A 25,418-nucleotide genomic window follows, 5' to 3' on the forward strand; every position below is an offset into this window, starting at 1 on the left:
CATTGCATCCTCTTTTCTCTCCTCTCCTCTCCTGTCTTCCCCTGTCCTCTGCTTTCCTCTTCTCTCCTTTCCTCTCCACTTCTCTCCTTTCCTCTTTTTTCCTCTCATCTTTTCTTCTCTTCTCTCCTTTCCTTTCCTCATGTTTTCATCTGGATTTTTAACTTCATGGAAAACTTCTATTCCTTTGTGAATGTAAATGTTTAGGATGCTATGAGAAAAGAAAATTTGAGAATCCTTGACCTATGGCATTAGAAAATAATATTATACTTTATTTGAAATCCATTTCCAGGAATTGTCTGAAAAATCTATTGACTTTATATAAGAACAGTAGGTTCTGAATGTGGGGATGGATGTAGATATCTATCCACTGTTTCTTTCTAATATATTAGTGACATAAAGGAGATTTTTATACTCTTGAAGCTTGGGTGCTCTCCAAGTAGCAAAGGTGCTAAAATTTCATTGTGATTTCCATTGAGGCTACTCCATATATTGTGTAATGTGGTTAATTAGTTTCATCTCCCAGTACATAAAAACACCAAGCAGATCAGGTATTCTTAACATTATTTATTATTACTATTATTTTGCATTATTTGCATTACGTATATTTTGGCAATTTGCTTATGGAACCCTTATTAGCATATTGTTTCTAAATTCATAAAACCAGATATATAAATTTACAAATCAAATAATGTATGTTAAAATCCAATATAAACATATTTTTTAAAATATATACTATAGATTAAAAATTTACATTTCAGTCACTAGGAATCATCTATGTTATTTAGATATCAAAAGAAAAATAAATAGGGATATTCTTTTCCCATGAATACTTGCAAATGTCTTTCTGGTACTTTATATGCAGGGGTGAATTAGACTCAATGACTGTGAAAGAGAAGGTAATAACTGCCCAAGAAATGGGCCAACATAACAAGAGCAAAATTTTATTCCATATTTACCCTAATGATTTAGAAGATGAAAAAAAAAAAGTCTCTATTGCCCTTTTTCCTTTCAATAAGGAATCTGGTAATGATTGTCCATAGCAATTGTTTTAAACCCAGCTTTAAAAGAAACAGCAATAAATTATAACACAAAATGCTTAAGAGTTTTTTGCGGGAACACTTAAATGTGATAATTAAAAACAAAGAAAGAGAAAAAAAGTTATCAAATGGGAAAAGTCACATAGACAGACATTTATTATTAATTCCTATAATTATAATTATCTAAATTGTACATACATACACATATATATATATATATATATATATATATATATATATATATATACATATATATATACACACACTTGTTTTAATTATATTTCATTAGAACAGATTTCCAATGGCCAGCCATGTTCAAGCCAAGGCCATTATCTGCTAAGCAGGAGTTGATCGTTCTACTGCCTTAATTCAGATAGCTAACATAATTATAGCTGAAAGTGAGAGTCCTATCTTTCCATGTAAATTTGCCCCTCCAAACCCCTGTTTTTTTTATTCTCTAGAATGAGTTCCTATTCTTTTTGTCTATTTACTCTTTTACTTTGTTCTTTAGTTATCTTTTTTTTTTTTTTTTTCCAGGATAGAAACATAAAGTTTATGAATTTCAGTAGATCATGTTTTATAAAAGTGGCAGAAGAACAAAAGTAAAGTTAATTTGGGTTTTGGAGCATGCATTAAAATGCATTAAAATTCTTGAATTGAAGCAGAATTCAAGTCGATTGCTTGGGTAAAGCAAATGTGACATATGAATGGGATAGTATGTGTTGAAAGAAAGTGCTTATGGGGACTGATGATATTCTAAGAGAAGAGTGGATGAGATATAACTCAGACTTCACAACTCCACATTTCTCTGCTTTGGCAAAGCTCCTAACAAGGACAAAAGAATAAATATTGAAGTATCTCATTCTCACCTTGATAAACACTTAAAATGTAATTTACTGTTTCTCTCAATTATAACATATTCCACAAGTATTTACTATTTTTGGCATGCTGCAAACTCCCAGGCAAATGATGATGAATGAATGTAATGATGTCTTTGGTTTGAACAGAAATCTGGTGTTAAGTCATGATAAGATATTTAGACTAATCTTCATGGCTTTGACTTGAAGCTTTAATCAATTGCCAAGAAGATATACTAACACTATAGTGAAAGAGACAGTCCCAAGATGACAGACTTTTTTTCCCCTTAGGGAATAAGTAATTTCTCTCAAAAGAAAGAGAGAAAATGGCATATTTCGTAAAAGTGTTATTTGTATTAATTATCTGGAAGGCTCAACTTAGTTTTGCTATGAAAGCTAGTAACTTAACAAGAGTTCCCATGGTTTCTGAGCAATGGGAGTAAATTCAATAATTCCCCATTTGTATTTAATTTCTTACTATACCTTAAAGTATGAAATATGCATTTGCTAACTGCTTAAGCCCTTATCTAAATAATGGACAAACAAAAATACCCATCTTGCTCCCAAAGTATGAAACAAACCCAACATTATACAAATGATACAAAAAATATTTTGGCAGAGAATAAACTGGTGCATATGGAGGTGGGTGGTAGTGTTTGAACAACAGAACTAGTTGTCCCTGAAGAAACATTTCAAGAGAATGTTTTTTTTTTCATACTAGAGTATAATGTTTCATTAAGGGAATCATTTCCAACAAAATATTTCTGTCCAACAAGCCTATGATATGATGTTCTAGTTTAGGGCTAAGTACTTTGGGTAGCTATGTGATATGATATATAGAATACTAGTCTTTTAATTGGGAAGAACTATCTTCATGAGTTCAACTCTGGACTCAGACTCCTATTATCAGTAGACAAGTCACTTAATCCTGTTTGCCTCAGCTCCTTATCTGTATAATGAATGGAAAAGGAAATGGCAAACCACTTCAGTATCTTTGTCAAGAATATCCCAAATTGGGATAATGAAGAGTTGGACATATTTGAATAAAACAAGTCCCTATAACTTTACCTTTGTGATAGATTGAAGATGGTCCTTTAGTTCCTGTTAATATCCTCCATATAAAATTTAGTTATTATGTATAAAATAAAACTTACTGCTTTATAACCCAAATATGTTAGTCCTGATGTTCTATTCATTACTAATACCATCATTCTTTCAATTGTTATGCTTCTAACTTTATTTAGAATTATCTTTACTTTTCTTTTACCTGCAATCCTTCGCTGTTTATTCCTGATAGAAGCTATTGATGATCTCTCATATTTACTTCATCCCTAGCATTTCTATTTCTAACAGTTACTACTATGCAGTTGTAAAAGGACAGAATTTGGGCTCAGTGAGTCCTGAGTTTACTCCAAGCTCTTCTTCTTCTTGGCTTGGCTATGGGAAAGTTTAAATCTTTCTGAGACTTAGTTACCTCATCTTTAAAATGACATGGCTAGGTCAGATAATCTTTAAAGTCTCTTTCCAGGTCTAAATCTGTGAATTCCAAACTATTAACTATGAACCCTAACTGCCATGGCAAAAAAAAATAATAATAATAATAATAAATGATGCTTCATTAATGTTTAAAATATTGATTAAAAAGTTTATTCCATACACTGTTATAAGCTGAGGGAGAAGTGCCAATTAAAACAGAGGAAAAGCGTATCTCTAGGGCAAATAGGTTTTTTTTTAATACAAGCCATTTCCAAATGTATCTATATTACACAGAAAACAATCATGCTGATTTTGCAGCCATTCATTCATAGACTCTTAAGGGCAGTTGGTTATCTTTTGGTGGAGTAGACACAGAAATTTTGCAATCTAGTAATCTGACACAATCCTTGGAAGTGCAAGATAATAAATATTGTTTATGCTTTGGCTGGTCTTATATGTGACCTGATGAAAGTTAAGAACAACAAGAAAGGAAGCCAAAATTAAAAACTTAGCTGTGATTTCCCATTGATTCTGAAATGGATGCCTAAAAATCACTCATGTAAAGAAAGGGAAAATAGAATGAATTTTATTTTCTGCCACCTTTTATTTGGAAGAATACAATATTCTCCAACCCATTCTTAAATGCCTTAATTAATTCCTTTCTTTTGTTTTCTATCCTTAATGCTGTTTTTAACATTATTTTTTCTAGTGTGAAGTTATGATTAAAACACTGCATTGCTCAGAGATTTTCAATCAATATCACTTCATTTTGTAATGAATAAAATCTAAAGTCTTTAACTTGACATTCAATATCCCCATCCCATCAACACACACACACACACACACACACACACAATCTGGCTCTGACTTTCCTTACCAACTTTATCTCTCTTATTTTTTTCACATTGTCTATAATGTCTGGCCTAGCTTTCCAGAGGATCTCTGGACCTTGGTCTTTAGGTGAAGATGTGATGAAGGCAGGAGAGTCACCAGGAAGCTCGTCAAAGATGAAGTCCGGAGTATTCTTTGTATCTGTGTCTGAGACTCTTTTGATGTCTCCTCTGTGTCTGAGACCCTCTGTGTCTGTTTCTGAGAGCCTTGTTCCCAGTCTGTTCAGCCCTTAAATACCTCAGTATGAATACAACACTTCATCAACTGAGCATGTGCTAACTGTAAAATGTTACATCACCAGATTATACTAAATATATGCCAACTAGACTGATTACATCATTACATCACATTAAGTATATGTTTAACTAGGGAACCATTACCCCATCAATCACACTTAATAGAAACTTAACCTACTATACCTTGATTCAAGTATACCTTTCCAGAGTTCAAGTATACCTTTCCAGAGTTCAAGCCCTCTATAATTGTCTATGTTCAAACTTAATTACTTGTTATACTTTCAAAAATTTTCTATACTTTCTGACCTCTATGTCTTTGTTCATGTTTCTCAAAGTTAAAATGTATTCATTTTCTTCACCTTGATCTATCTACTCATATTGTGATTCTACCCATCTTTCAAGGGCTATTTCAAATGCCAATTTTTTCATGAAGTTTTTTCTTATCCACATCCCACCCTATCAGCTAGATGTTACTCTCCCTAATCCTAATACACTGTGTATCACTAACTCTATCTTTGAGAGGTACCAAGTATAACAGGGAGAAAAATCAAGCACTGAATTTGAAACTGCACAGCCAAGTTTTCAGCCTTACTCTAACACAGGTCGAAGCCAGTGAATAATTTTGAGCTGAAGTTAAGCTATATAAGGTGCATAAGCACCTCCACAGGCTGTTGTGGGGGGGGGAGGGAAGTAATTCAAACTTCCATTTAGACATTTTATTGCAAATTTATTGAAAAAGTGTTGATTGTGGATATGTATGTTGAATACATATGTTGGCCCCAAAATGCCATTTACTATCTAGAGACCTTCATTAAATCACTGAGTCTTTCTCAACTTAAATTTTTTCATTTGTGTAAAATAAGAAGATTGTATTACAATATGCATCATAAGTATTAAATGAAACAATATGATGTAAAGTGCTTTGGAAATCCAAAATCAATATATTAAATAACCACAATAATTTTCTTTTCTCTTTCTTCTCTTTCACCTCATTCTCTTCCTCCTCTTACTCTTATGCTTATCAATAATTTTTATAAAGTAAAATCTCATAATGAATTATTAGGTTTGACTTGGGCAGAGGGTAGCTTTCTATTGTGGAATGCTGTGCATCTATTAGCATACCTCAAGATTCTATTTCTTTATTAAAAAAAAAAATAGTTGACTTAAACTCTTATGCTATTGTATAATCTCGAGTTTACAATCCACTAAGATTTCCAAATCTATTTTAGATGCATTTTCATTCAGTCATACCTCTCCCACCCGTTTTTTTGCAAGTTGATTTTTGGACCAAAATATAACAAATTTGAGGGAACATGGGGCAATGAAAAGCTGTCTAGTCCTATGATTTTGATGTATAACAGGAGTTTTAAACACCCCATTCTGCCTCTACTGCCAGAACTTTAACTCACCCATCCACTTTCCTGTGACACATAGAAATAAACTCCTGAGATTGTCTTCATTAGCATACCTAAAACAGACCCAATCATTTCATTATGCATCTGGTCACTCACCTTTGACACATCATTCATATGCCTTTGTTCTGGATTAAACCCTTCCCTGCCCCGCCCCTCCTCAAACCCTTTCCCAAAGACTCCTTTATTCTTTCCTTACTCTGTAGACTGCCTTAGTTTTCCTTTTATTTTTCCCTCTGACTTTTCCCCTCAGAATATTTTAATTACTCACTTATGGTTCAGCCCTGTTTAATCATATTTGATTTAGCCCATGAATTGTTTCATGCAATAAATGACATGTTCTTTGGTTGTGATAAATGTCTCTCATGTGATTTTGTCACATATTGAACTACTCTCCCAAAATTATTTCTTTAATATCATTTGTGGATTTGTGATTTGGAATCAGTATTTAAGATTTAACAGGGAACTCTGCTTCTAATCTTTAGAGTCAAGTTCAGATAGAATCTGTCCTATAACAAATTGCTATCCTATTTTTCTTTTGCAGTTAATGTTTGTAATAGTATTATAAAGTAGGGTAGAGCAATTACTTTTTAATAATTAAAATGAAACTATTTAGTTGTAGGATAATGTGTATATTAACTGAAAACTTATCCAGGCTAACTCTAGTAGCATCCAAAACAAGGAATCTTTATGTACCTTTCTCCTAAAGAATTTTAATTTCTTCTACTACATGTCTGAGTTTTAAGAGGTTTTCATTACATATATTTGGAAATTTACTGTTTTTCATGTAAACATATCTGAAAAAATTATTTTAAAAACTTCATGGTTTGGACATATTATCAAGACATTATTCCCTCATATTTCTCCATCATACTTTCATGTTACCATGATGATCAAGAGTGTAAGGGGCCTTTAAATGGGTGCCACAGCGCATCGGGGATTGAGGCCCAGAAGTAATTTCTGTGGATATTAGGACTGCCCTTGGGCGGGATCCTGGCCATATTGAGATAGCTTCGTAATGGGTGACTCTCTCGCTGATTGGCTGTGTGGGTGACCTCACAGGCCCTATGTAAGCCCACTGCAGGCAGCAAGCGCCCTCTTTAACCTGGCGTTCTTCACCTTGGCTTCCTAGCCTGGGTGGCCAAGCCGAGATGGATAGCCAAAAGAGGTAAGGGTTTTGGTAGTGAACACGTGGGTCTTCTGACCAGGTGTTCACTCGGGAACCAGCAAGTCAGGGCATCAGTTAGGGCATTATGTGAGTAGGTATAATAAAGGCTTTTAAGATTACACGTGGTTGTTCTTGAGTGTGCTACCGGTTATTAAGCTATAGATTCAAGAGATTGTGGCCAGAGACCTTAGAAGGCCTCAGAGGAGGCGAGCCAGGTAGAGTTCACACTGCAAAGGACAGTGGTCAAAGGTACTCTGGTGGGTCTAGGACAGACTAGTAATTGTAACTGCCAGGAGAGCATGTTACAAGAGAGCACGGGTAATAACCAATGTATCATTGGAGTATCAAGTCCAAATTACCAAACAGTAAATTTGTCATGCTGCATTCCCTCCCACACAAATTGTGTGGATAATAGATAGGAATTAACGAGGGTTCTTTATTACTATTATTAGTAATACTATTAATATTAGCATTTTTCTAATGTGTGAATTAAAGAATTGCAAAATCTAAATTTAAAGAATGATTAAAAATACAATCTATCAATGAGTACTTATTAAATACTTATTATCTTCCAAGTACTATGTGCCAAGTTAGACAAAAACAAACAAACAAACAAACAAAAAAAAAAAAACAGTCACTATGTTTTTCTTAGTCATTTTGTTTATAGGCTAAGTTACCCATGGAATCATGTACATTCTGGTCATAAATATTCTGTAACTATGTTTATTTGTCCAACAATAACATCAACATTTAAGTATTAACCTCTGGGGAAATGCAGTATGTCTTTATTGTCCCGTGCTTTTTTGCATTTTTTTATTGTCCCATTCTTTTTGCATGTAATTTTTATTATTTTGATGAATGACTTAAGATTGCCCCATGAATCTATAAGCCTTGGAAATGTAAAGGCAAAGGTTAAGTGCCTGTAAGTCATGTTTTACTTGTGAAAACTACCAGATGTTGAATGTTTAACGTTCAACTGTTGATATGAGTTAAAGCATAAGTACTAAAGATTAGAGAGGCCTGAAAAGAAATACAATTGACAAATGAACTTAAAAGTTTATTAGAATTGCATAAGTAATTTGGGGGAGGGGGAAAGTCTGTTGACAAAATTCTAATTTATTTCATGACTAACAGAAATTTCATTATGATTACATAAAGAAACGGACTGGAAGCAAAATTTACCAGCAGTTATTAATATGTCTGTGAGCTTTTCTTTTTTAATATTTTCATAACCATTATTTCAGTATCATTGGTTTCCTTTATAAGTCTATGTGTTTTACATCATGTATTTAGAAACACTATGCTGAGAAGAGGTTCATAGGATACCAAAGGTGTCAAAGGAGTACATGATATGTGTGTGTATGCATGTATATGTGTATATAAATATATCCTTTCTTAATTATAGCCTGCTTGGGGGTAGAGGGGATAAAAGAGGAAAAAAAAATAAAGTAAATAAGGTGGACTGCAGAGAACAAAAGAACAATTTATAAGAAAGTAAAGTAAAGAAATATATATATATAATTTTTTTTTTCTTAAATTGGTATTTGTTGTCATATATTTTGAATCCTCCCTGATATTCTGCTGGGCACATGATAATGTTCTCTTTTGGTTTGTTTCATTTTGTTTTGTATTCCTTTTCTTTTTTTCTTTCACTTATTCTATTTCTTCACATAAATTAAATTTAGGGAAAAAATAAAATCCCCCCCCCCCCCCAAAAAAAAAAAAAAAAGTTTGATAAGACAAGTCCTTTCTGCTAAGCTGTGAATTCTTTCCTAGTGGGGATATATTATTTCTCTTTGGTTTAGTCAATGGCCTTTATTTTTCATTAGTTCTTTGTAAAATCTGTTCAGAATTTGGCTGTCCCCTTTGTTGGACTCCAGCATCTTCTCTCTTCTATTCAGCATTACTATTAGCACATTTTTGTTTGATTTTCATTGTTCACCATCATGTCTTCATATTACATACACAGACACACACATATTTATATAAGTTCCCCCCCCCCCCAAGGCAGTTGGGGTTAAGTGATTTGACTAGGGTCACATAGCTAGGAAGTGTTAAGTGTCTGCGCCTAGATTTGAACTCAGGACCTCTTGACTTCAGGGTTGATGCTCTATCCACTGCACCACCTAGCTATCTTTCTTATATATTTTTGCAAATGCTCTGACTGCTTATCAGTAGGTTCTGAAATTTGAGTTCTAGCTGTTCTTTTACTTTAAAAATCAAGTAGACATAAAGAGTGACCTTCTGGATAATGCTGATAAACAGTTTTTCTCCTATTTCAAATGGAACAAATAAATAAAGCTGGGCTTCATAAATTTCTTGTTCATTTGCCACTCTTTGATAGTTTTCATTGTCCCTTTAAAGACAGTCCTCATCATTTCTGCTGAGGCATATTTGGAAGCAATGTGCACATTCATCAGTGTCTGGGCTAGCTTTCTGGAGGCTCTGTGAATGGGCTTAGGTCTTTAGGTGGAGAAGTGATGAAGGCAGGAGAATCCCCACGAGGCTGGTCAAAGATGGAGTTTAGAGTCTTCTTTGTGTCTGTGTCTGAGACTGTCTGTGTCTGTGGCTGAGAGTCTTGTTCCCATTCCTTTCAGCCCTTAAATATTTCAATATAATTACATCTCTACAGCAACTGAGCATGTGCCAACTGTAGAACATTACATCACTGTATTACACTAAGTATATACCAACTAGAGTGATTACATCATTACATCACATTAAGTATATGTTTAACTAGAGAACTATTATCCCATCAATAACACTAAGTAGGCACTTAACTACAAGCAACCTTCTGTCCTTGATTCAAGTTTTCTTTTTCAGAGTTCTGGCCCTCTACACATTCACCTATAGAAATTTCTGCAGGAAGTCAGTCATAATTTCTGTCTTAAGGAAATGGTGTTTGTTGAATCCCCAATATAATTTTTATTCCTGTTCCTTCAGATTATGAATCTTGGGTTGCAGAGCAGAATCCTGTATGTCTTCTCATATTATTGGCAGTACTCTGTGAAGAGAGTGTCACTTCTCTCATCAAGCAGCACATTAGTGCAGTGTGGACTTGTGAATAAATCATCCAGACATCTTTCCACCAGGGGATGGAAGGCCAGAACTAATCAGGGCCTTGGCAATGGAACACTGGGAAAGTCTTATTGCTCTTCTCTGGCTGCAGGTGGTGGGACTAGGTAACTATGTCCTGGAGTCATTCCATCAGTTCCTTTGTCAGCAGGAGGGGAAGCATTCCCTGCCATGGAATTTTACAGCCTCAAAGGTGCCTACATTCCAACACTCTCCAAATCCCCACCCTTAGGCATATACCCTGTTGCTGGTATAAAGTGAATGAATGTGTTATTCAACTTTTCCTGTAGTTTCTGATTCTTTCCAGGTATAATTTGATCAATTCACAAGTAGAAAAGGTTTGGATTTTCCTTTCTCAAAGATTTTTCCACTAAAATTTGTCTCCTCTTTTATTTATACATTTCACCCCAAATACACCAGGGTCTTTACCCAGCTCCACAATAAAGCAATAATCTTTATTACCTAATATATGAATAGATTCCATTTGTAAAGAATATCTAAGTAGGAAATATCTTGAGATCTGTCCCAAGCAACTGAAGCTCCTTTATCTCACAGGCAATTACTATTTTGATTTATTCCCACATAGATTTATTAATCTATCTATTTATACATTCATTTATTTTTTCCTTTATTGATTTATTAGTTTATTTATCAATAAACCAGTACAGACACTTAGTGGTATAAATTATAAAAGATTACAGAAACTATCATTTATATCTATGATAAAAATTAAGAAACTTTAAAAAATGTGATTTCAAAAAAACTTAAGTGTATAATGCACTCATTACTTAGGTAATGATTCATTAGTGATTAATTCAGGACTAAATAATTAAAAAAAAAACTAAAATCAACATCCCCCCTTCCTAGATTCAATCTGATTCAACAGGCATTAATGATGTACCCTTAATGTCCTAGGTTTTGACATATATTTCAGAAAGAAAGATCAAATTTTAAAAATAGTTACTGGCCTTAAGTAGCTTACTTTTTATAGATAGAAATAACATGAACAAAGATGTACAAATTTGAAATGTAGGTGGAAAAGTTAGTAATTTATGAAATTGAAAAGATTAGTAACTAAAATTTGGGAACATAACCAGCTTAGGCTTCTTCTAGAAGGTTGTACTTGAGCTGAACCTTAAAGGAAATTTTATTCTGAAGAAAAGAAAATTCATTCTAATAATGAGAATGGGACAGCCTTTGGAGAAGCATGGTGATGGGGTATTAGAATTTCAGATCTGTGAATCATTGAGGCCAGCTAGAATGTAAAGCATTTAAAGCATAGTAAAACATATAATTTCCTCATCTGTTAAATGCAGCAGAAGTGAATATTAACCATTTTAGTATCTTTGCCAAGAAAACCCCAAATGGGGTAATGAAGAAAGAGATATCACTGAAGAATAAGTGAGCAACAACAATATGCAAAAATCCTGGGAAGGTAGGTTGGAGCCAGATTGTGAAAGACTTTGAATGTAAAACTGAATAGTTTATAAGACTTTGAATGTAAAACTGAATAGTTTATATTTTATCATATAAAGAATTACAATAAGAACAGCAATAACTTTACATTATTTAGGCCTTAAGTTCTGAAAAGCAATTTCTACATAAAAGTCCTTTGATAAAGATAGCAAAAATATTTTTATTCTAATTTTACAGATAATCCTCTGATTCTGATTCTAAGTAACTTATGCTTTCTACTATAGTACACTTCTTTCCAAATTCAAATGATACTAATAAAATCGATCATTGAGCCATTCCCTGGAAAACTAGGAAAATGTATATAAGTTAAATTGAGTAGTTTCCCTCAATCGTTCTGTATTTGACTTTAGCCATGAATTATCCGAATTGCCTCCACTGAATTGAAGTAAAATAGTAAGTGCTAATCAATGGAGATGTAGACAATAACAAAAATCCCTGTCCTCAGGAAGCTTAATTTTATGTTACATTGTGCAAATTCATAATTAAATACAAGATAATTTAAAGAACTGAAGATCACTAACAGATAGGAGTGAGGAAATCAGCAAAGGTTCCATTTTCTAGAATTTGAGGTGATTCTTAAAATAAATTAAGGGCACTAAGAAGCAGGAGTAGAGAAAGAACATTTCAAACTTGGAGGCTATCTTGTATAAGGAATTCACTATTGACACAGGTAGCCCACTTTACTTACATACATCAAAATATCTGTAATTTCATTTGTGATTCCTTTTCTCCAACTTTCTAAAAAATTTCTCTTATCCTTAGATAATTCATGAGATTCTATAATATAATAATAATAATGATGATTATGATGTTGATAGCAAAGATCATGATGATGGTGATGATATGTCCTATTTACTCATTATAAGGTGCTCTGAATTGAGTTTTCATCAGATGACAAAAATAATCTATATGCCAATAGTTAAAATATTACCAGATTGGAGTTTGTATGTTGCTATAGTAATTTTTCAAAAAGGTCATACTTACTGTACTATAAGAAATTGGAAGATGACATTGATCTTAGAAAAAATTTTTCTCATTATTTAACAACATGAAGTCTTAGTCAAGATGGTCTTTGATATCATGTAAACAGATTATACTTTGATTTCTATTTCCATGATTTTGCTTATATTGTCACTACTTTTCTTGTTAATGTCTGCCTTTCTAAATCCTTTCAAGGATTTTCAAATCCCAACTCAAATGCCCTTATGATAACTCCCCTCTCTCCTTTGCCATTGCTACCATTCTGGTAGAGGTTCTCATAACAGTACACCTGGACTATTGTAATAACCAGTTAATGGGTCTACTAGCTTCAAACTTATTCCTCATGTCAATCTATGTTTCATTCAACTACCAAAGTCATTTTCTTAAAGCTCAGTTCTGACCATGTGACACCCTTTCCTCCCCACTCAATAAACTCAGAGTTGCTCCTTAATCTCCTCTAATATCAAAGACCTAATCCTCTGTTTATCATTCAAAATTCTTTAGAATCAAGTCCCTTCCTACTTCTTTAGTCTTCTTACAACTTATTACCTGGTACATACTCTTAGATCCAAGGACACTGGCCTCCTTGCTCTTCTACATACAAAATACTCCATCTTCTAGGCTCCAGGAATTTTCACAGATTTTACCTTAAGCTTGAAATGCTTTTTTTTTTCCCATCCTTGAATTCTGGTTTTCCTGGTTTCTGTCAAGTCCCAGCTACAGGAAACCTTTCTCAATCTTTCTTAATTGATTTTTTTTCATTGTTATTTATTTTTGATCATTCTGTTTAGAGTTTGCTTATATATATGTGTGTGTGTGTGTGTTGGTCTCCCCTATTAGACTGAGGACAGGAACTGTTTTTTACCTCTTTTTGTATTCCTAGGACTAAGCAAAGTGTCTAACACATAGTAGGAATGTAATAAATTTTTGATTGACTGAGAAGCTTTTTTTTCTTGCTTTTTGGATGACTTTATACTCTTAGAATTGACAGGAATATAAATAAAGGTGTTCCTTAAAGTCCTGGTTTCATTATTCTAAGGCTAAATCCCTCTAGTTCATCAGTCAAAAACATCCCATAAGTCAAGACCCTTCTCTTAGGCATGTAAAAGACAAAACTTGCCAACTCTGAAGAAGTGATAATAGCTCTGATCAGGAATAGAATATAAATAACTTACAAAACTATTAATATAAACAATGAGCATTCAGAGTTCCTGGGCAAGCCAATTACTACAAAGGTATGACAATGACCTCTGTTAAAACCATCCCTTTGAAGAAAACACTTTAAATATTTTAATAGATGTGATGGGTGTTGAGTAATGGTGTTAGTAACTACCACCAGGTGATAATGATCATTACTTGTTCTTATAATTATTACCTACTCAAATAGGTGTCAGAATTAACAATGTCTTAGCCCTAAGTAGCACTGGCTTAGGTACTGCTGGGGTTTACTTTTTTTATTTCAGTGATGTAGCACTGGGGACATCAACAAAATATTGCCATAGTCTGGCTCTATGGTCAATTACATGAACTTCTTTTTAAAGTCTTCCCTAGCTTTTAATACTCACTAATTTGTCCCTCATCTGAATACCTGGCACAAACATGCATACATACACGCATATGCACACACACACACACACACACACACACACACACACACACACACACACACAAATATCACTATGCTATTTAGCATTTAGAACAGCATTAGGTAACCTGAAAGGATAGAGTCAGATGACTTGATTCAGGAGGAACTGAGTTCAGTATGATTCTGGAGAAATCACTTAACCCTGTCTGCCTCACTTTTCTCATATGTAAAATAGGCTATAGCAGGAAATGGTAAATTACTATTGTATTTCAAACAAGAAAACCCCAAATAGGAATCACAAAGAGTTGGACATGATTAAAACATCTCAACAATACAATTTTTAGTGTTTACATATATATTTCTTTCATTTTTTCCAATTACATTGCTGAGTCCTTGAATCTAGGAAGCATATTGTTCTGTATTTCCATAATGCTCAATAAATACTTGCACTTATTATCTGGATGGATTGGGATGATCAAAAGATATAATGTATGTAAGTACCTAGATAGTAGGCCCTCTATAAATATCAGTATTTTAATGAACATCCTTTCTTCTTTAAAGCACTCTAAGTTTTCTTTCTATAGGCTTTATTTTGGGATTGATGTTGAATATATGTTTTGCTTTCTTTCTCCTCATTCAAAACTAACCTCAAAATTAATTTCTTTTACAAAATGAAATCTGACCAACTCCTCCAACTTTTAATAAGTCTATTTTTAAATATTATATAAAAGAAATAGTTTTATTTCTTATTTTTAAAATTGTGAATTTCTAAAATGCAGGGACCAAATGCTTATTCACTTGTTTAGAACCTGGCAGAGAATGGAGACTCAATAATCAATTGTGTTTATACCTATCCATGTAGTGCATACACACATTCATCGTTATGATTTGTACTTTTCTGTGAAACTGGAAACCACTTGAACTAGTTCAGTAATCAAAACTTGTTAAAACTTTGGCAATATTGTCATTTCTATGGAAATATTCAGAATAAAAATATATCTGGCTATGGAAGAAGATGCATGATAACAACAGGTCCCTTATTTGAATATGTACTTGAAGAATATGGGCATTACATACTCTGCTTCCTCACTACACAGATATAATGGTGTTATAAATATTTCAGTACTAATATAAATCTGTTCATCGCTTTGCAGAACCGATTTCATTTTCCCTTGCTTTCTGGGACACCAATTGCCCAGCTTTCCACCTTGCAAACAAAAGCTGTCCAATCCCCAGCAATTTTTCAGCTGATGCTATTCATAAGCAGCCAGGAAAAATGGAATCTTCCTGTTAATGTCATCATTTGCATGCCTATTAGTATTCCAGTCCATTGCATCAGAAGCTGGGAGAAAAAGTAACATAGTATTTTATCCAATCAAGAAACAATCAGTATCAAAAGCCTTATGTCCAAAACCAACCTTTTAATTATAGTTCCTTTCCATATGGTATGCTATTGTGAAAAGAAGAGAGTTGATATCCTTCAATAAAAACCAACAAGGGATTGTATTCTACAGGGGATATACCCAGCAAAACTACCCTTGCATACCAGAATGAAAATTAAGCATAAAGTTTTCCAGGAAACTTTATTGCTGTATGGTGCACAAATCAAGCATTTCTATGAAAATTCACTGAAAATGTTATTATCTGCTTTGTTGCTAGATTAGGTCAAGTTTCAGTTTACTCATCTCCATCAGAATGGCTATTTCACACAATTAATTTTAGAAAGAGAAAAGGGAAAAAACAATGAAGGAAAGAAGGAAGACTGGTATAGATTGACTAACTTTACACAAAATAACCAGTGGCCTTTACAAATTGTACTCTCAGAATTATATGTAGAAGCATACACAGGAATGCATACATCACCACCTTCTCCATACACATACATAATCCCTAAATGACTATGGAATTTGATCACTTTCTTTGTGTGTTTCCTGGAGACAAAAAAAAAAAAAGAACTAAGTTCCCACTCTTCTAAAGGTACATCTATACACATTGGAGATTTAAGAATGTGGTTGTGATATATGAAGTTAGCAGGGGAAAGTAAACTGCCGGAAAGTCATAAAGTGTAAAGACAAAATCTCATATCTAATTTAGAAGGTTTGGCAAGCACTGTATACATTGATTTTATAGTTATTTTCTGTCCTCTTTTATGAAGTTAAAAGGCCACATAGAGTGCTATAAAGTATAACATAAACTCTTCCCTTTTCTTATGTGGACACACTTTGCTTTTTGGACATCCTTTTACTGTCAATACTTACATCTGTTGTTTAAAAAGCTATCCGTGGTGCAATTGCTTTTTAAATGCAAACCCATATGTGAGATCTCTAGAGGAATTGGTAAATTTCACCAAATGGGCATTCCTAAATTACATGCCATCTGTAGCTAGTGAAGAGAGGACTAAACCCGCTCAGCTGTGATTTTGCACCAATGTTTCTATCATTTTGATTGGCCCAAGGGAAATCAGCAGCTTTTGGCATGAACTTTCTCAACCCCAACAAGTTATTATGGGCTGCTTGACTTGCACTGGTGAAGGGAATAATATCTTTAGGCACATTTTAGAGCCCATTTGGCTTTTCCAGTTGGTTTTTGTATTATTGCAGAGCTTTATGATCACTGTTCTAGATTTCAAACTATTAAGGATATGGTGAAGATAATAGCATCGCCCATGTAGAGTAGCTTAAACAATTGAAAGAAAAAGATGTCAATATCTCAGAATGCACATTCTTTCAGAAAGTTGACTAAATAGGTATTACCATATTATGTAAATATGGTTAGCATGTTAAGATAAACAAAAACTAAAGGGGGGAAAAGGTTCAAATAATGACTTTATTTAGTATTTCACTAAAAATTTAAAATGACTACCTATATACCCTTATTTTACAAAGATAAGGCTCTTTTAAATTTTTTATTAGCAGTCCTAAAGTAATGGGAACACTGACCAATGAGGGTCCACTATTGGGAGCATTTCATGAAATAGAGCCAGACTCTTCTATTATAGATTATGATGAACCTCCAGAAGCAGGATCAGAAATAGATAATAATAGATTTTTATGTGTGGTGCTTTATACTTTATAAAGCAATTTATGCTCATTATCTTGGATTCTCATAAAAATAGGTGTTGTAACTATTATTATCCTGATTTTATAAATGAGGTAATCAAGAGGAAGAAAAGTAAAATTACCTAGACAAGATCACATAACTATTAACAATTCAGATTCTTCAGATTTTTGAATCTTTTTACTCAAAATACATCCCTTATATTATACTATGGTGACAAACAATTTACTCTTTACATCAATCATAGCTCCTCTCTAGTAAAACATGAATAAAATCAAAGCCATTATCAGGTTTCCTCTTCAGATCTTAAAAAAATATCATTGATTAAAAACTATCTCAATGTACAACTAAACAATTTCTTAAATTCCACTTCCTTGATTAGTGCCTTCATATAGTAAGCACTTTCAAAAATATGCTTTGATGGATTGATTGATTTATTGATTGTTGTTGCCCTTTAATTGCTTTAGCTAAATTAGAATTTGGCAAATCAATTATTAAAATCTAATTTTGTTTCATTCCTATTACCTCCTCTTCCTCCCTTTTCCTATTTTTTTTCATTTCCTTTTCCCTTCTCTTCTTTCTTTATCTCTTCTTGTTTCTTCACTTGTCATTTTTTAGATATATAGCTATGAGGTCAAAATCACCAATTTTTATATTTTTTTCCTGTTATATATCTTGTGTTATTCTTAAGGAGTGTTAGGAATATTGAGAAATAGCAGGTTGATGTTAAAATGAATGATATTAAATATTTTAAGTTCTACATTTCACATTAAGTATCTATTTTGTTACAAAGGACTATGTTTTAAGGTAAAGTTCTGAAATTAGTCACATGGAAACTTTTTTAGCTTATATAAGGAATTTTTCTTGAAATAGGTGACATGGCCCTAGAATCCTGATATGACATGACATATATTATAAATGATATGGAAGTTTCCTTTGCTTATTAAAACCCAGAATTGAGAGTCATTTTGAATCAACAGTCTTAGTTGATACAGTCATAATGAAATTAAGAATGCGACTTCTGGGGGTAGAGCAAAGATGACAGAGTGAAGCCAACAGAGTCTGGAGCAAGAGAGATTAAAAAGAGATGGAATAAAAAAAGATGGAATAAAACTATTTTCCAGCTGAACATAAAGATTTTGAGAAAGGGGTGAAAACAATGCACAGCCCAGTTCAGAAGGTGTTGAGGAAAGTTAGTGGGAGAGTATTAATCAATAAATGAGACCCTCAATCCTAATTCAATATTAAGTAGCAAATCTGACCAGTGAGGCATTCTCCAGTTACAACACAGAAGACAAATTGCCAGCCCAGGACAGGAAACACAGATAAAACTAGGTCAAATTATGCTCAGGACTATGAGCAAGTTACCAAAACAAGGGGTCCTTGGACTCAAAGACAAAGCTCAAAGCTGCATAGGAAGCTTGAGAGAGTACCCACTGTGCCCTAGGAGTAGAGCTCGACTTTAAAAGTTAAGAAATAGGAAAAAAGAAAGAAAGAATGAGAGAGAGAGAAACAGAGACAGAGATAGAGAAAGACAGAGATGAAGTATGAGGGGTCAAGAGAGAGGGAAAGGAGAAGGAGAGGGTAAGAAGTGATGAAGGAAGGAAACAAGGAGGGAAGGGAGAAAGGGAGGAAAGGAGGAAGGAAGGAAGGAAGGAAGGAAGGAAGGAAGGAAGGAAGGAAGGAAGGAAGGAAGGAAGGAAGGAAGGAAGGAAGGAAGGAAGGAAGGAAGGAAGGAAGGAAGGAAGGAAGGAAGGAAGGAAGGAAGGAAAAAACTTGACTATAGAAAGCTACTATGGTGAAAGGGAAGACCAAAATACCAATTCAGAAGTGAACAAAAGGCCTACTTGTAAATGTGCAGAGCGGGATATGAATTGGCTTGAAGTCTAAAAAGCCTTCTTGGAAGGGTTCATAAAGGATTTTAAAAATCAAATAAGAGAGGTAGAAGGAAAAAAAATGGGAAAGAAATGAAAGGGATGCAAGAGAGATTTTAACAGCTCGGAAAAGGAAAACAATTCCTTAAAAAAATACAATTCACAGAATTGAGCATGTTCTCATTATGTATTATTTAACATTCCTTTTTTTTTTTACCTTCCTTATTATTTGTCCTAAACTTCTGTACTATTTTAATGTATGTGGGAGATTCCTTATATTATGAAATAATTTAGGATTGCATTTTGTCCTACTTAATTTTTAGAAGTCACTAACAGACAGCAAGGTCATATACTTGCTATATTTCTTAATTATGTGACTTTAAAGATATAGTCAGCAGTTTAAAATCTTTACCAATTTCATGGTTTTATCAAGAAAACCCTTGATATATGCATATAGTATATTATAATGCTTCATTCCCACTTTAAATGATAACATAGACTAAAATGTCAATAGTACCTTATATCTTCTCATTCACCATATTTCCTTAACAACATCATTGGCAATCCCTTTAATTAATTATTTTTTTTTTAAAAGCTTTCCCTCTGAATTATTTTGAAAATTGATTTCTAAGTTCCTTTCATATTGTATGGCTATCAATATAGTTATTTTGTTTTTTTTTTTTTGTTTTTTTTTTTTTTCTGTGTTTAGTGGGAAAGCATTGCTCTAAACTTTGTCTTCTGTATTATTGTCATTCATAATTGAATGCAAATTTCTTGAAGGCAGAGACTGTTTTATTCATTTATTTTTATTTGTATTTACCATTAATTATTGGAATAAGTGGAAATTTAGGTGCTGAATAAATGCTTATTGAATTAAATTCTTCACATACTATTCAGTACTCTGTAACAAAGTTGTAGATTACAATCTTTTATTAAAAATCTTTTTAATTTCTTTTTTTTTTTTTTTTTCATCTAGTAGAGGGGGTGGAGGAAAGGTGAGGAAAAATTCAGAACAGAAGAGAATACAAGGGATAATGTTGTGAAAAAATTACCTATGCATATTTACTGTCAAAAAATGTTATAATTATAAAATTAATTTTAAAAAAAACAGAAAAAGACCTTAAAAATCTTTTTTTACTTTCAAAACATATGAATAGATAAATTTTCAACATTAACCCTTGCATAGTCTTGTGTTCCAAATTTTCCCCTCCTTTCCCCCATCCCCTCTCCTAAACTCCAGGCAATTAAATATATGTTATACATGTTAAAATATATGTATGTTAAATCCAATATATGTAAACATATTTATACAATTATCTTGCTGCACAAGAAAAATCAGATAAAAAAGGAAAGAAAATGAATAAGAAAACAAAATGCAAGTGGACTACAGCAAGAAGAGTGAGAATGTTATATTGTGATCCACACACTCAGTTCCCACAGTCCTCTCTCTGGATATAGATGGCTCTCTTCATCATAAGATCATTGGAACTGGCCTCAATCATCTCATTGTTGTTATATAACTGACTGTTATATAAACTTGTTATTGCCATATACAATGATCTCCAGATTCTGCTATTGTAGAACATAATCTTGTTGCTCCATTTTAATAAAATATATAAGTATCAATATTGGAAATTACAATTTCTTAAATAACAACCGTGTGATTATGTAACCCCAAGGGTCTAGATTCTAGACTCAGATCCAATCTCTCATTCTATTTGTCAAAATTTCTTTAGACTATTAGAAATCCTGAGACAATGAGTTTTTCCCCACTTGGATTATTACTTCAGTTTTGGAACCATTAAATTGATACTATGGTATCTTAATTGGTGAATTGGCTAGTAAAAAGCTACATAAATGCCAGTGTCTGGTCTGCTGATACTGATGAGATACAAAGGCTTCAAATAAGAGCCTCACATTAAATCTTTTGTAATAGTCTGTACATTCAAAATAATAATTTTTTATATTTACTCACAACTTTTCAAAATTATCTACTAAAGGTGTTATTATCTAAGTAAATGAAGGAAAACACCCTTACTGATAAAACTATATATCTATCATTTCAGGAGAGGGGATTTTATTTTTAATGAAGCAGATAAGATTCATTTTAATAAAGCATATAAATGTATATTTAACAGAATCAATGGAGATTTCATTAAAGCTATTTGTATACTACCTAAAAGAAGTAAACATGTATAATAGAAACAAGTATCATGACTTGATTTGTTATTTCACTGATACAAGGAGTTTCCTTTTCTAGTAGCACTTTCTCTGCAAATTATAGCATAGAAAATTATCTAAAGCCATTAGAAGTGAAGTGCTTTGAACTACATTAAAAACAAATAGACTAAACTCCTGGAGAAAACTGACTGTTTTAGGTGCATACACTCTTTCTTACTTTTAAAAATTCTGTCATTTGGGTATGATCTTAACATTCAACTGAAACTACTTAACTGCCCATTCTAAAGACCTTTTTCCAATCCTGATCCTTCCTAACCTCTATGAAACCTTGGACAATGTCAATAATCTTCTGCCTATTCTTTCCAACTTAGTTTTTCACGACATTCTTATTTCCTGTTCTTACCTGATTGCTTTCTTTATCTCTTTTGCTATATCTTTAAGATTTTTCACACTAATAATGGATATATTCCAAGGCTCTGAGTTCTCTTATCTTCTACATATTTTCTTTCTTGGAGATCCCATCTGCTTCTCTGGATTTAATTATCATCTCCACACAGATGATTGCTAGCCCTATAATCCAGTAGTAAACATCTCTCTTGAGTTCTGCTCCCTTTTAGACACCTCAAACTCAACATCTTCAAAAGAGTACTCTATCTTTCCTCTGTTACCTTCCTCTCTCCAATTTTCCTATTACTGTCAAGAAAACCACCATCTTTCCAGTCATTTTGGCTGGCAGTCTTCCTAGATGCCTCATTCATTTTCACAGGCATAGGCAGTCTGTCACAGTGATTTTTCCTAAAGCACAGTTTTGACCATATAACTCCTCTTTGCTCAATAAATTCAAATATCAGTGTTTTGCATTTTAAATCCTTTATAACCTGTCTCTGGCCTATCTTTCCATACTTATTACAAATTACTCCCCACCAAGCATTCTGCAGTTCAAACAAATGAATTCTTGCTATTCTTCATGCATGACAATAATCTTCTTACCTTTTTATATAAGGCATCAACCTGGCTGGAATGTATTTGCTCCTTTTTTCTTTTTATAATTCACAGTTTTCTTCAAAGCTGAGCTTGTACACAATGCAGTTTTATCCTAGGTTGATTGGTTGCTATGAACCTCCCCAATTTCCCTCCCAAGTTCCCTTGTATTTGTTGTGTTTGTGTTTCCCTACCACCAGAACATGGGAAGCCAGGCTCAGATAAATTTTAACTTTATCATATTCTAAATCAGAGGTTCATGCCAGGGCAACCCAGCTTCCATTCCACCTACCCCCTTCTAATTCTCTAACATGTTATCTCTTTTTCTTTAGAATGAAAATATCATCTTGGAGCAATTACCATTTTATTTCCTTTATTAATGCTTAGTACAATGCCTGATGTATAGTAAACATTTAATCAATGTTTTACTTATCTAAATATGCATCATCCTTGAGGGCAATTCCACTTGGTCATTATATTCCTGACACCTAGTAGCAGATTTACTGTTTGATTATACAGTTTATTAAATTAAAATGTTATACATTAGGTATATTATGATTTAAATAGACATTTATGGGCTAAACTGAGAAGCAAAACAAACAAACAAACAAACAAAAAAACTGATAACTTTTCCTCCCTGAAAATTTATTATTGAGTTAAAAACAATCAGATTCACTTTTGGAATACAGATTTGTAAACGTAGGACAGCTTGAATGTGTAAAAACAAATCTGAGTGAGAGATAATGAATGTGTTAGGGTTGTGAAATGCAGATCTATTGTTTACTTCCTATCTTAAATAATCCACACACTCTTGTATTGCCAAAAACATCTGAAAGGACTCAGACTAGTTTATTTTGAGTACAAAGCCAAGATGCATATCTTTTCTGATTGCTGAAACCCAAACACCTAAAAAATGGAAAACCTCTTGGACTTTGGAGGGGGAAAAATATACAAAATGTTTCCCAACAATGTGATTGAGCCAAGGATATGTCTTAGCAACTTTTCCAATTCTATATTTTCTTCTGAAGTATTGTTCACTTATTTGTGCAAACTTAACCGAAATTTTGCTATTAACTGTTAAAAGGTTCTGAATTTGTTTTCTTGTATTTTTCTCTACATATTCTTCAAAGATGCATTCTCAAACTTCACAAAGCTTTGTCTCATCACATTCATTTAGTATATTTACTTAGAAATACTTATATTTGCTAGCCAGAATACATGAATATGGCATTATTAGAGACTTACATTCCCCTACCCCCCCCCTTTTTTATTTTTTAGAGCACTGACTCAAAAAGGAATAGAGATAATAGAGCATATTCAGGAAAATGATTTAGGGTAGATCAAAAGCCGTGCTTTAGGTAAGACATTTGAATCACCCTGTATATATGACTACAAACATGTGAATATAAAAAAATAATAATAGAAAAATGCTATAAAATTGTAATGTTTGAAATAATTTATAAAGAAGAGATTTTGCAATATATCTCCCTTTTTTTTTTTTTTTTAAAGTGTGGAGGACTGTATATAATGTGACACTGGTTGATTTTTGCTGAATTCTTTTTCCCTCTCTCTCTCTCTCTCTCTCTCTCTCTCTCTGTTTTTCTTCCTCTGTCTCTGTCTATCTGTCTTTCTCTTTCTCTGGTTATCTGTCTTTTCTTCTTTTATTAGAAATGTTTTTCTTGAATACCATAACCTTGAGAGGAGAGGAATATATTGAGAAATATAACTGACATAAAAATATATCAATTATCATTTTAAACAAAAGTGTATTAATATAGAATATAGAACTTTTAAAACTCTATCATTAAACAAGCAAAATAAAAATTTATTAAATTATTTTGTGAGACATGATTCATAAGCTTTCTATTCAAATAAATATTGGCATGGTTCAAATCTCAATCTTTTATTATTATGAACATAATACCTGTATAGAAATTACCTATTTGTCTTTACAACATAAAAATTTGTTCAGTAAATCATCATTCAATTCATACTTAATATGACACTATTTAGAGGTTAGATTTTACTATCCTTCTCTACCTTCTAATGATCGTCCTCCTCATTCTTGTTTTTCTTGTTCTTTCTGTGACTACTCTTGTTCTTGCTTTTCTTGTACTTCATATTGCTGTTCTTACTGTTGTTTTCCTTATTCTCTTTTTCTTGTTCTTTTTCCTACTTCCTTTTTCTTTCTCTTTATACTCATCCTTTTTTTTTTTCTTTTTGGTTCTTATTGTTTTTTGTTTGTTATTTAGTTATTATTTTTCCCATCTCCTCCTCCTCCTCCTCCTCCTCCTCCTCCTCCTCCTCTTCCTCCTCCTCTTCCTCCTCCTCCTCCTCCTCCTCTTCCTCCTCCTTCTTCTTCTTCTTCTTCTTCTTCTTCTTCTTCTTCTTCTTCTTCTTCTTCTTCTTCTTCTTCTTCTTCTTCTTCTTTCTTTTTCTTTCTTTCCTTCTTCATCTTCCTTTTGCTTCACTAATCTTCCTCTTAGTATTCTTCATCATGTTTTTCTTTGTACTTTTTTCCTATTCCCATTCAAACTTATGGTGTACAGTGGATTATAAAGTTGATATTTCTGGTTCAGATCACTTTTTGAAACTTTAGTAACATGCCTTCAAATATCTTCTAGATATTTACACCCAATATGGACCAAAAAGCTACTCATTAACTTACTTTCTTCTTTACTTCACTATCTCATCAATCTCACATTCTCAAAATATCTTAATCAACTTTAACTTCCTTCTTTCTCATATTCATCCAAATACCCATTACTTGTCATCTTTCAAAAAAGGTTGTTACTTTTCTCCTTCCATTTTCAGTGTCATTATCTTAGTCTAGTTCTTCACCTTTTCACATGTGGTAGATTTCTTTATTCACCTATCTTTTTTATGATTACTTCAGAATTCCTGTCTCCCTATCCTTCCATTACCCATTCAATTACTCTTTTATAATGGTGATACATATACCTTCCTAAAAATATTCTTCAAAGTACCTACTCTTCTTTAGCATTGCTAAAAATCGCTCCGTTTTTCATACAAAGTAAAATATAATTTCCTTGTGCTATGGGAACCTCTCCACAATAGGATTTTAAAATTCATTATTCACTATTTCTCCATATGACTTTTGCTAAATTCTC

General features: G+C 32.9%; 1 long non-coding RNA gene across 1 annotated transcript in view; it reads right to left on the reverse strand.

Annotated features, from left to right (window-relative positions):
• LOC141560658 (uncharacterized) overlaps nucleotides 1–22,407 on the reverse strand; it is a 140,781-nt gene extending 118,374 nt beyond the window's left edge. The window contains exon 1 of the long non-coding RNA XR_012487772.1: nucleotides 22,297–22,407. This is a non-coding gene — a long non-coding RNA (uncharacterized LOC141560658). The remainder of the gene's footprint in view (nucleotides 1–22,296) is intronic.
• Nucleotides 22,408–25,418: the final 3,011 nt, after the last annotated feature.

The sequence above is a fragment of the Sminthopsis crassicaudata genome, chromosome 3 (genome assembly GCF_048593235.1).
Source record: "Sminthopsis crassicaudata isolate SCR6 chromosome 3, ASM4859323v1, whole genome shotgun sequence".
In the NCBI taxonomy this organism is placed as follows: domain Eukaryota; kingdom Metazoa; phylum Chordata; class Mammalia; order Dasyuromorphia; family Dasyuridae; genus Sminthopsis; species Sminthopsis crassicaudata.